General features: G+C 51.8%; 1 long non-coding RNA gene across 1 annotated transcript; it reads right to left on the minus strand.

The window, feature by feature from the left end:
* Window positions 1–5,628: 5,628 nt before the first annotated feature.
* On the minus strand, window positions 5,629–6,529 carry LOC135278890 (uncharacterized). The gene is made up of 3 exons (XR_010346268.1): window positions 6,416–6,529; window positions 6,116–6,305; window positions 5,629–5,853 (listed from the first exon to the last, which is right to left on the minus strand). It is a non-coding gene; the product is annotated as an uncharacterized LOC135278890 (long non-coding RNA).
* Window positions 6,530–8,509: the final 1,980 nt, after the last annotated feature.

Consider the following 8,509-nt stretch of genomic DNA (forward strand, 5'->3'; position numbering starts at 1 on the left):
CTGGAGTCAGCTGCCAGCACTGGGCCCAGCTGGGCCCCAGGAGCTGGGACAGGGCTGGCAGGGCTGGTGTGGCCCCAGGCAAGTGCAGGGCAGGCCAGGGCTGGTGCTTGTGGCAGCACAATCCAGGCCCCCTGCGGGCAGCGTGTCCCTGAGCGGGGCCATCCAGCCCAGCCCCAGCCTGGCGCCAGGGCAGCCACTGTGTCTGTGGGCAGGGCATGGGGAGCATCTGCCTGTCTTACTTGTGGGGCTCCATCTTCATCCAAGGACCATGGGCTCCTCCTCATCCTTCTCATCCACTTCCATCGCCTCGATGTCATCCTCCTCATCAACTTCCATCTCCTCAACCTGGTCTTCCACGTCCACCTCCATCATCTCTTCCTCATTCAGCACCATGTCCACTTCCATCGCCACCACAGTGTCTCTGTTAGTCTGCAAGAGACAGCACAATCTCACAGTGGGGTTCCTGTCCCACACCATCCATTCCCACATGGCTGCAGCCTGCTCAAGCAGGCTGCCCCCTCCCTGGAATGGCACAGTACCTCCACTGGCGCAGCAGTGCTCATCCTGCTGGGGTTGGTGCTCCAGAGCAGGCAGCAGGAAAAGGCCAGGCAGCAGCAGCAACAGCTGAGTGCTGACGGGCAGAGCGCAGAGCGAGCGCCAACTGAGCGCTGGCAGCAGGCAGAGTGTCTGCTGTGGTGGTTTCCAGGTGCTGGACGTTCCACCTGGAACGCTGTGGGAGCTGTGATGTCACAGAAGTTTCAGGGCCGCTCCACACTGGGAGATGGGCATGGTGGAATGATGAAATCCTTGAATGGTTTGGCCTGGAAGGGACCCTAAGGATCATCTGGTTCCAAGCTGAGCAGCCTCCCAGCACAGCAGGTTGCTGCGGCCCCTGTCCAAGCTGGCCTTGGATGTTGGTGGGCATGGGGTATGCACAGCCTCTCTGCGCTGGTCCCTGTGTCAGGGACAAGCACCCTGACAGGAAAGAACTTCTTGCCATCATGGAATGGATTCCAGCTCTTGCAGTTTCATCCCATTCCCCCTTGTTCTGTGACTTCAGTTGCTGACAAAGAGTCCTCTCCCACTTCCCTGTGGGTCAGGCTGTTCCTGCAGTGTCACACATGTGGCTGAAGCTGCAGCCAGGAGAGAGAGAAGCCAAGCTGGCAGAGAGAGGAAATGGGGAAAGTGACATGAGAGATGAGAGGAGAAGGAAAAAGTAGAGACATGCAAGGCATTGGGTTGGGTGGGCTGTGGCATTCATGCCTTTTATTAGAGGCCAGGTTCTCTGGTGCACTCAATGACTGTGTGATTGCGGCGTGTCCACAGTGAGCCCGTGTGAGCGAGCTGCACTCCCAGAGGCCGGAGCACACTTGCTTCAAGTGCTGATGAATGAGGCCAGAGATGGGTCTTTGTGTGGAACTCCAAACGCTGTGCATTGCCATGAAGAGGGTCCAGGGCCAGAGAGAAAATGAGGCTGGGGTCTGAGGGTTTCATTCGGGGGGGAGAAGGGGTGAAGCCAGGACCAGCAGGGGAGAAGAGAGAGGAGAACATTGTCTGGAGAGTAGATCTAAGGAAAAAATGGCAGTTGAAGTGGGTGATAGCAACAAAACCTGCGGATTGCAAGAGGCTGCAAGTGGCCATGGGTGAGAGCCTTGCATTCAGAGGGGTTTCTCTGTTTCACCTTGGTCCCCTTTGCCCTAAGGTATTACAGTTGCAATGAGAGGCCCCTGGGCCTCCACAAGTGCCCCCTTTTTGTTTTCAAGAATGAAGGCTTCTGCCATGGACTTTTGCAAGCGTTGAGCAAAACTGGATAGAATAACCAAGACAATGAATACAAGAAACAAAGCCCACAAAACAGTCTTGACTAAATCACAGAATCACAGAATCATGAGTTTGGAAGAGACCCCTAAGATCATCAAGTCCAACCTATGCCCTAACATCTCAACTAGACTATAGCACCAAGTGGCATGTCCAGTCTTTTTTTAAACACATCCAGTGATGGTGATTCCACCACCTCCCTGGGAAGACAGTTCCAGTGCTTTATTATTCTTTCAGTGAAAATTTTTTTCCTAATATCTAACCTATACCTTCCCTGACGTAGCTTGAGACTGTGTCCCCTTGTTCTGTCAGTTGCTGCCCGGTGGAAGAGACCGACCCCCACCTGTCTACAACCTCCCTTCAGGAAGTTGTAGAGAGCAATAAGGTCACCTCTAAGCCTCCTCTTCTCCAGGCTAAACAACCCCAGCTCCCTCAAATGTTCCTCGTAGGGCTTGTTTTCCAAGCCCCTCACCAGCCTCGTTGCTCTCCTCTGGACACGCTCAAGTATCTCAATATCCTTCCTAAATTGAGGGGCCCAGAACTGGACACAGTACTCAAGATGTGGCCTCACCAGTGCCGAGTACAGGGGGAGAATGACCTCCCTGCTCCTGCTGCTCACACAAGTCCTAATGCAGGCCAGGATGCCGTTGGCCTTCTTGGCCACCAAGGCACATTGCTGGCTCATATCCAATCGGCTGTCAACCAGCACCCCCAGGTCCCTTTCTGCCTGAACACTATCCAGCCACACCGTCCCCAGCCTGTAACGCTGTAGGGGATTTTTGTGGCCAAAATGCAGAACACGGCACTTAGACTTATTAGACTTCATATTGTTGGACGTAAAGATGAAAGCCAGCCTTTCATGCCCCAGTCTTTCAACAGTCCAGTGAGCCAGTCGTTGTTGCCTTTTGTCTGGATCTTATTGATTTGATCTGTGAGCAGCTGGCCGCTCTGGTATACTGAGTCCCTATGTGAGAAGAGGTTGACATGCGTGGCCATGGGCAAGAAATTGTGGCTTGGCTGTGGAACCACCCATGCGAAGGCATGCGGCATAGTTAGGAGCATCCAGCTTCCTGCTGCAGTGGCAAGAAAGGACAGCATCCTTTGACTTTAGCTAATTTACTAGTGGGTGGAGGCTTGGGTGGCCTGAAAGTAAAGAGATAGGGAGATTGCAATGTGAAACTGAAATTCTGGTCCCACTAAACTTTCTCTTCTGTAAGGCAAGGGTTTGAAGTCAGCTTATTAGAAGAATCAAATATCAAGGCTAGAATACAGTTTTTCCAATTGTTAAGCGGGATATCGCAGTTAGTGGTGTCTGAGCTCTCTTGGTGTTGGTGTGTGTGGTCCACACTGCTTAGGAGATCTTCTTCTGTCCTTCTTCTTCTTTTGCAGGCTGCTGCTGTCTCTCTTAGGCTTTTGTTCTGTTTTTCTGATGGTGGCTGTGGTGTTTGCCTGGCCATTGGCAGAAGAGTTTTATGTTTTTTGCTGGGATGCGTCTTGGGCCTGCTGCTGTAGAGACACAAGCATATCCTCCCTCCCAAGTAATGAATGGGAAAGGGCCCATAATTTCTTTGGATTCAGGGTCTTTGATCAACACAGGTGGCTTTTCTTTTTATTGGGCTGCCAATTAAATATAAAATGCCTGATGACTGGGGGAGTTGTTGAAAAAGTTGAGCACATCAAGGGCCTTGGCCAGGCTCTCAATGGGAGATAATATGTGGACTCCCTGTCTCTGTTGATCAAGGGTCCTTTGGATGGAAGAGTGGGCCCTCTGGACGATGGACTGTCCTGTGGCAGAGTGTGGTATGGCTGTGACATGTTTTGTAGCCCACTGGTCAGAAAATGGTTGGAATCAGTGGGAGGTATAAGCAGGACCATGATCAGTTTTAATTTCCTGTGGAACAGGGGAGGTGGAAAAGGCTAAAAAGTAACGTTTTATAGCATCTTTTGATTTTTCAGCAGCATGGGCAGGGGCAGAAATCGCAGCGTTGTCGGTGTGGATTGAGACGGGGATGTATTTTAGTCTCCCAAAAGGGGCTTGGTGTGTGATGTGTGATTGCCCGATCTGGAGAGTCTTTAGTCCTCTTGGATTGAGTGCAGCTCTGACAGAAGCAAAGGCACGTTGCTGACAATTTGGGCAGGTGGCTGCCATGAATCTTGCCTGATCTTGGGTAATTTTAAAGATGCTGAGCGGTGCAGGAATGTTTTGATGGTAGAAGTGGTGGCGGATCCTAGCCTGGTCAGAAAGATTCCGTAGGGAGGTTTGGAGAAGCATTGCTGAGGCATCTGCTCTAGCATTGCCTACTATAAATGCAGGAAGGGTGGTATGAGACCTTGTGTGCATGATATAGTGTGGGTGTTGTCTGTGGGACAGAAGAGAAATGAAAGGGGAAAGCAAATGCTCTAGTTGGGGTTAGAAATGTCTTTGAAAATGGAATTTTCGGCCCGCTGCACTAGGTCATAGACATGTGCCGAATCAGTGATCAAAGGAAGAGGTTCTTTGAAAGTGGAGAAGGTCCTAAGGACTGCAGTCAATTCAGCAATTTGGGCAGGGTGAGGATGCCCTGCCTTGGCTATTGTCTCTTGAGCAATGCGGGCCCAGGGCAGTGCAGAGCAGGGTGGGAAGCAGAGCCCGGAGCCTTTGGAGGCTGCAAGCCTTAAACATCAGCCCCTGCAGCAGCCCAGATGCAGGTGCCACAGTTGCCAAGGCTGTCAAGGCCTTGAGAGCGGGCAGGTGGATTTTGCATCCCTGTGGGCTGATGGCGGCTCTGGAGCCAGGAGTGGCTGTGGCTGCAGCAGGAAGGGTGGCTGAAAGTTTCCTGCCTTGCTTTGGTGGCATGGCTGCAGGGGCCAGTGCAGTGAGAGCCCCCTCTGTGCTGGTGAGAGCTCAGCTCTTGGGGACGCGGCTGTGCCCCAGCCCAGGAGCAGCAGCAGTGGCCAGCGGCAGCAGTGGTGTCAGTGGGACCCCCTGTGCACAGGGACCCCCAGCCGCGGGGTGGCCGTGGCAGCAGCCCCAGGGAGCTCCAGCCCCGGGATCCCGGAACAAGTGGAAATCCCAACTGTGCAAACGCTGCCTGTGCCTCTTGGGTTTTCTTTGGTTGAGGGGATTTCGAGGTACGTTAGAAGTCTCTTTTTCTCTAACTTAGCTGTCGAAGGAAGAGTTGAGAAGTATGTGCTTCACTCTCTTAAGGTTGATTTTTATATTTTGTCTAAAACATTTTTTTGCTGGCCTGCTGAGGTTTGTTCAGCAGGTCAGCTTAAGGTACTCTTTTTGCCTCTTGGGTTGGTGTTATCTTTTATATTAAAACCTGACTATACTATGTTTACAAGAATGTTTTAATAGCTATTACTTAAGTTAGATAGTGACTTTCTACTTGAAACCAATATGTGAATGGTAATATCGTCTTTCATATGGATGCTAGCGAGAAGAAAGAGGAAGGACTGGGTACACCCAAATTTTTCTATCTATGTAGATAATACCAAACTCTTTCGTACAAGGTTCAAAACCTCTGTGTACAGTGCTCTAAATGTTTTCCGTTCACTTTGTGATTACTATTACTAGACTATCTAAATTGTTGTGACTTTTAATTCTTGACATAAAGGTGGTAACATGCTTTATGGGTTAAATTCAAAGGCCCAGGGGTCTTTGGCTACATGCCAGGGTCTCTGAACCCCCTGCCAGGGATTTAAAGCCCCCTGGCTGGGGCTGGAATCATTTAGGATGGTCAGGGGGAGGTCCGGGCTTCTGACAGTGCCCAAAGGAATGAGAAAGAGAAGTGAAGTTTTATAAAGAATCATTATTTATTTGCTGAACATCGGCAAACACGAGGATTTACAGAACACATTTCATTACAACAATCCTCATAACAACAACAACAACAATCTACTGCACATATTTCCATGGGATCCTATGGAGTAACAATCTTCAAAACATATTTACAAAGAACTACTAACCTAAGAACATATTTACAAAAATATCCTAACTTTTCAAACATATCTACACCGCCGTAATATCTACAGCCATCATCTGCATCAGTCCTGGAAGGAAGAAAGAAGCAAAGCTGGAGTCAGCTGCCAGCACTGGGCCCAGCTGGGCCCCAGGAGCTGGGACAGGGCTGGCAGGGCTGGTGTGGCCCCAGGCAAGTGCAGGGCAGGCCAGGGCTGGTGCTTGTGGCAGCACAATCCAGGCCCCCTGCGGGCAGCGTGTCCCTGAGCGGGGCCATCCAGCCCAGCCCCAGCCTGGCGCCAGGGCAGCCACTGTGTCTGTGGGCAGGGCATGGGGAGCATCTGCCTGTCTTACTTGTGGGGCTCCATCTTCATCCAAGGACCATGGGCTCCTCCTCATCCTTCTCATCCACTTCCATCGCCTCGATGTCATCCTCCTCATCAACTTCCATCTCCTCAACCTGGTCTTCCACGTCCACCTCCATCATCTCTTCCTCATTCAGCACCATGTCCACTTCCATCGCCACCACAGTGTCTCTGTTAGTCTGCAAGAGACAGCACAATCTCACAGTGGGGTTCCTGTCCCACACCATCCATTCCCACATGGCTGCAGCCTGCTCAAGCAGGCTGCCCCCTCCCTGGAATGGCACAGTACCTCCACTGGCGCAGCAGTGCTCATCCTGCTGGGGTTGGTGCTCCAGAGCAGGCAGCAGGAAAAGGCCAGGCAGCAGCAGCAACAGCTGAGTGCTGACGGGCAGAGCGCAGAGCGAGCGCCAACTGAGCGCTGGCAGCAGGCAGAGTGTCTGCTGTGGTGGTTTCCAGGTGCTGGACGTTCCACCTGGAACGCTGTGGGAGCTGTGATGTCACAGAAGTTTCAGGGCCGCTCCACACTGGGAGATGGGCATGGTGGAATGATGAAATCCTTGAATGGTTTGGCCTGGAAGGGACCCTAAGGATCATCTGGTTCCAAGCTGAGCAGCCTCCCAGCACAGCAGGTTGCTGCGGCCCCTGTCCAAGCTGGCCTTGGATGTTGGTGGGCATGGGGTATGCACAGCCTCTCTGCGCTGGTCCCTGTGTCAGGGACAAGCACCCTGACAGGAAAGAACTTCTTGCCATCATGGAATGGATTCCAGCTCTTGCAGTTTCATCCCATTCCCCCTTGTTCTGTGACTTCAGTTGCTGACAAAGAGTCCTCTCCCACTTCCCTGTGGGTCAGGCTGTTCCTGCAGTGTCACACATGTGGCTGAAGCTGCAGCCAGGAGAGAGAGAAGCCAAGCTGGCAGAGAGAGGAAATGGGGAAAGTGACATGAGAGATGAGAGGAGAAGGAAAAAGTAGAGACATGCAAGGCATTGGGTTGGGTGGGCTGTGGCATTCATGCCTTTTATTAGAGGCCAGGTTCTCTGGTGCACTCAATGACTGTGTGATTGCGGCGTGTCCACAGTGAGCCCGTGTGAGCGAGCTGCACTCCCAGAGGCCGGAGCACACTTGCTTCAAGTGCTGATGAATGAGGCCAGAGATGGGTCTTTGTGTGGAACTCCAAACGCTGTGCATTGCCATGAAGAGGGTCCAGGGCCAGAGAGAAAATGAGGCTGGGGTCTGAGGGTTTCATTCGGGGGGGAGAAGGGGTGAAGCCAGGACCAGCAGGGGAGAAGAGAGAGGAGAACATTGTCTGGAGAGTAGATCTAAGGAAAAAATGGCAGTTGAAGTGGGTGATAGCAACAAAACCTGCGGATTGCAAGAGGCTGCAAGTGGCCATGGGTGAGAGCCTTGCATTCAGAGGGGTTTCTCTGTTTCACCTTGGTCCCCTTTGCCCTAAGGTATTACAGTTGCAATGAGAGGCCCCTGGGCCTCCACAAGTGCCCCCTTTTTGTTTTCAAGAATGAAGGCTTCTGCCATGGACTTTTGCAAGCGTTGAGCAAAACTGGATAGAATAACCAAGACAATGAATACAAGAAACAAAGCCCACAAAACAGTCTTGACTAAATCACAGAATCACAGAATCATGAGTTTGGAAGAGACCCCTAAGATCATCAAGTCCAACCTATGCCCTAACATCTCAACTAGACTATAGCACCAAGTGGCATGTCCAGTCTTTTTTTAAACACATCCAGTGATGGTGATTCCACCACCTCCCTGGGAAGACAGTTCCAGTGCTTTATTATTCTTTCAGTGAAAATTTTTTTCCTAATATCTAACCTATACCTTCCCTGACGTAGCTTGAGACTGTGTCCCCTTGTTCTGTCAGTTGCTGCCCGGTGGAAGAGACCGACCCCCACCTGTCTACAACCTCCCTTCAGGAAGTTGTAGAGAGCAATAAGGTCACCTCTAAGCCTCCTCTTCTCCAGGCTAAACAACCCCAGCTCCCTCAAATGTTCCTCGTAGGGCTTGTTTTCCAAGCCCCTCACCAGCCTCGTTGCTCTCCTCTGGACACGCTCAAGTATCTCAATATCCTTCCTAAATTGAGGGGCCCAGAACTGGACACAGTACTCAAGATGTGGCCTCACCAGTGCCGAGTACAGGGGGAGAATGACCTCCCTGCTCCTGCTGCTCACACAAGTCCTAATGCAGGCCAGGATGCCGTTGGCCTTCTTGGCCACCAAGGCACATTGCTGGCTCATATCCAATCGGCTGTCAACCAGCACCCCCAGGTCCCTTTCTGCCTGAACACTATCCAGCCACACCGTCCCCAGCCTGTAACGCTGTAGGGGATTTTTGTGGCCAAAATGCAGAACACGGCACTTAGACTTA

This window comes from Passer domesticus, chromosome 11 (genome assembly GCF_036417665.1).
Source record: "Passer domesticus isolate bPasDom1 chromosome 11, bPasDom1.hap1, whole genome shotgun sequence".
Classification (NCBI taxonomy): Eukaryota; Metazoa; Chordata; class Aves; order Passeriformes; family Passeridae; genus Passer; species Passer domesticus.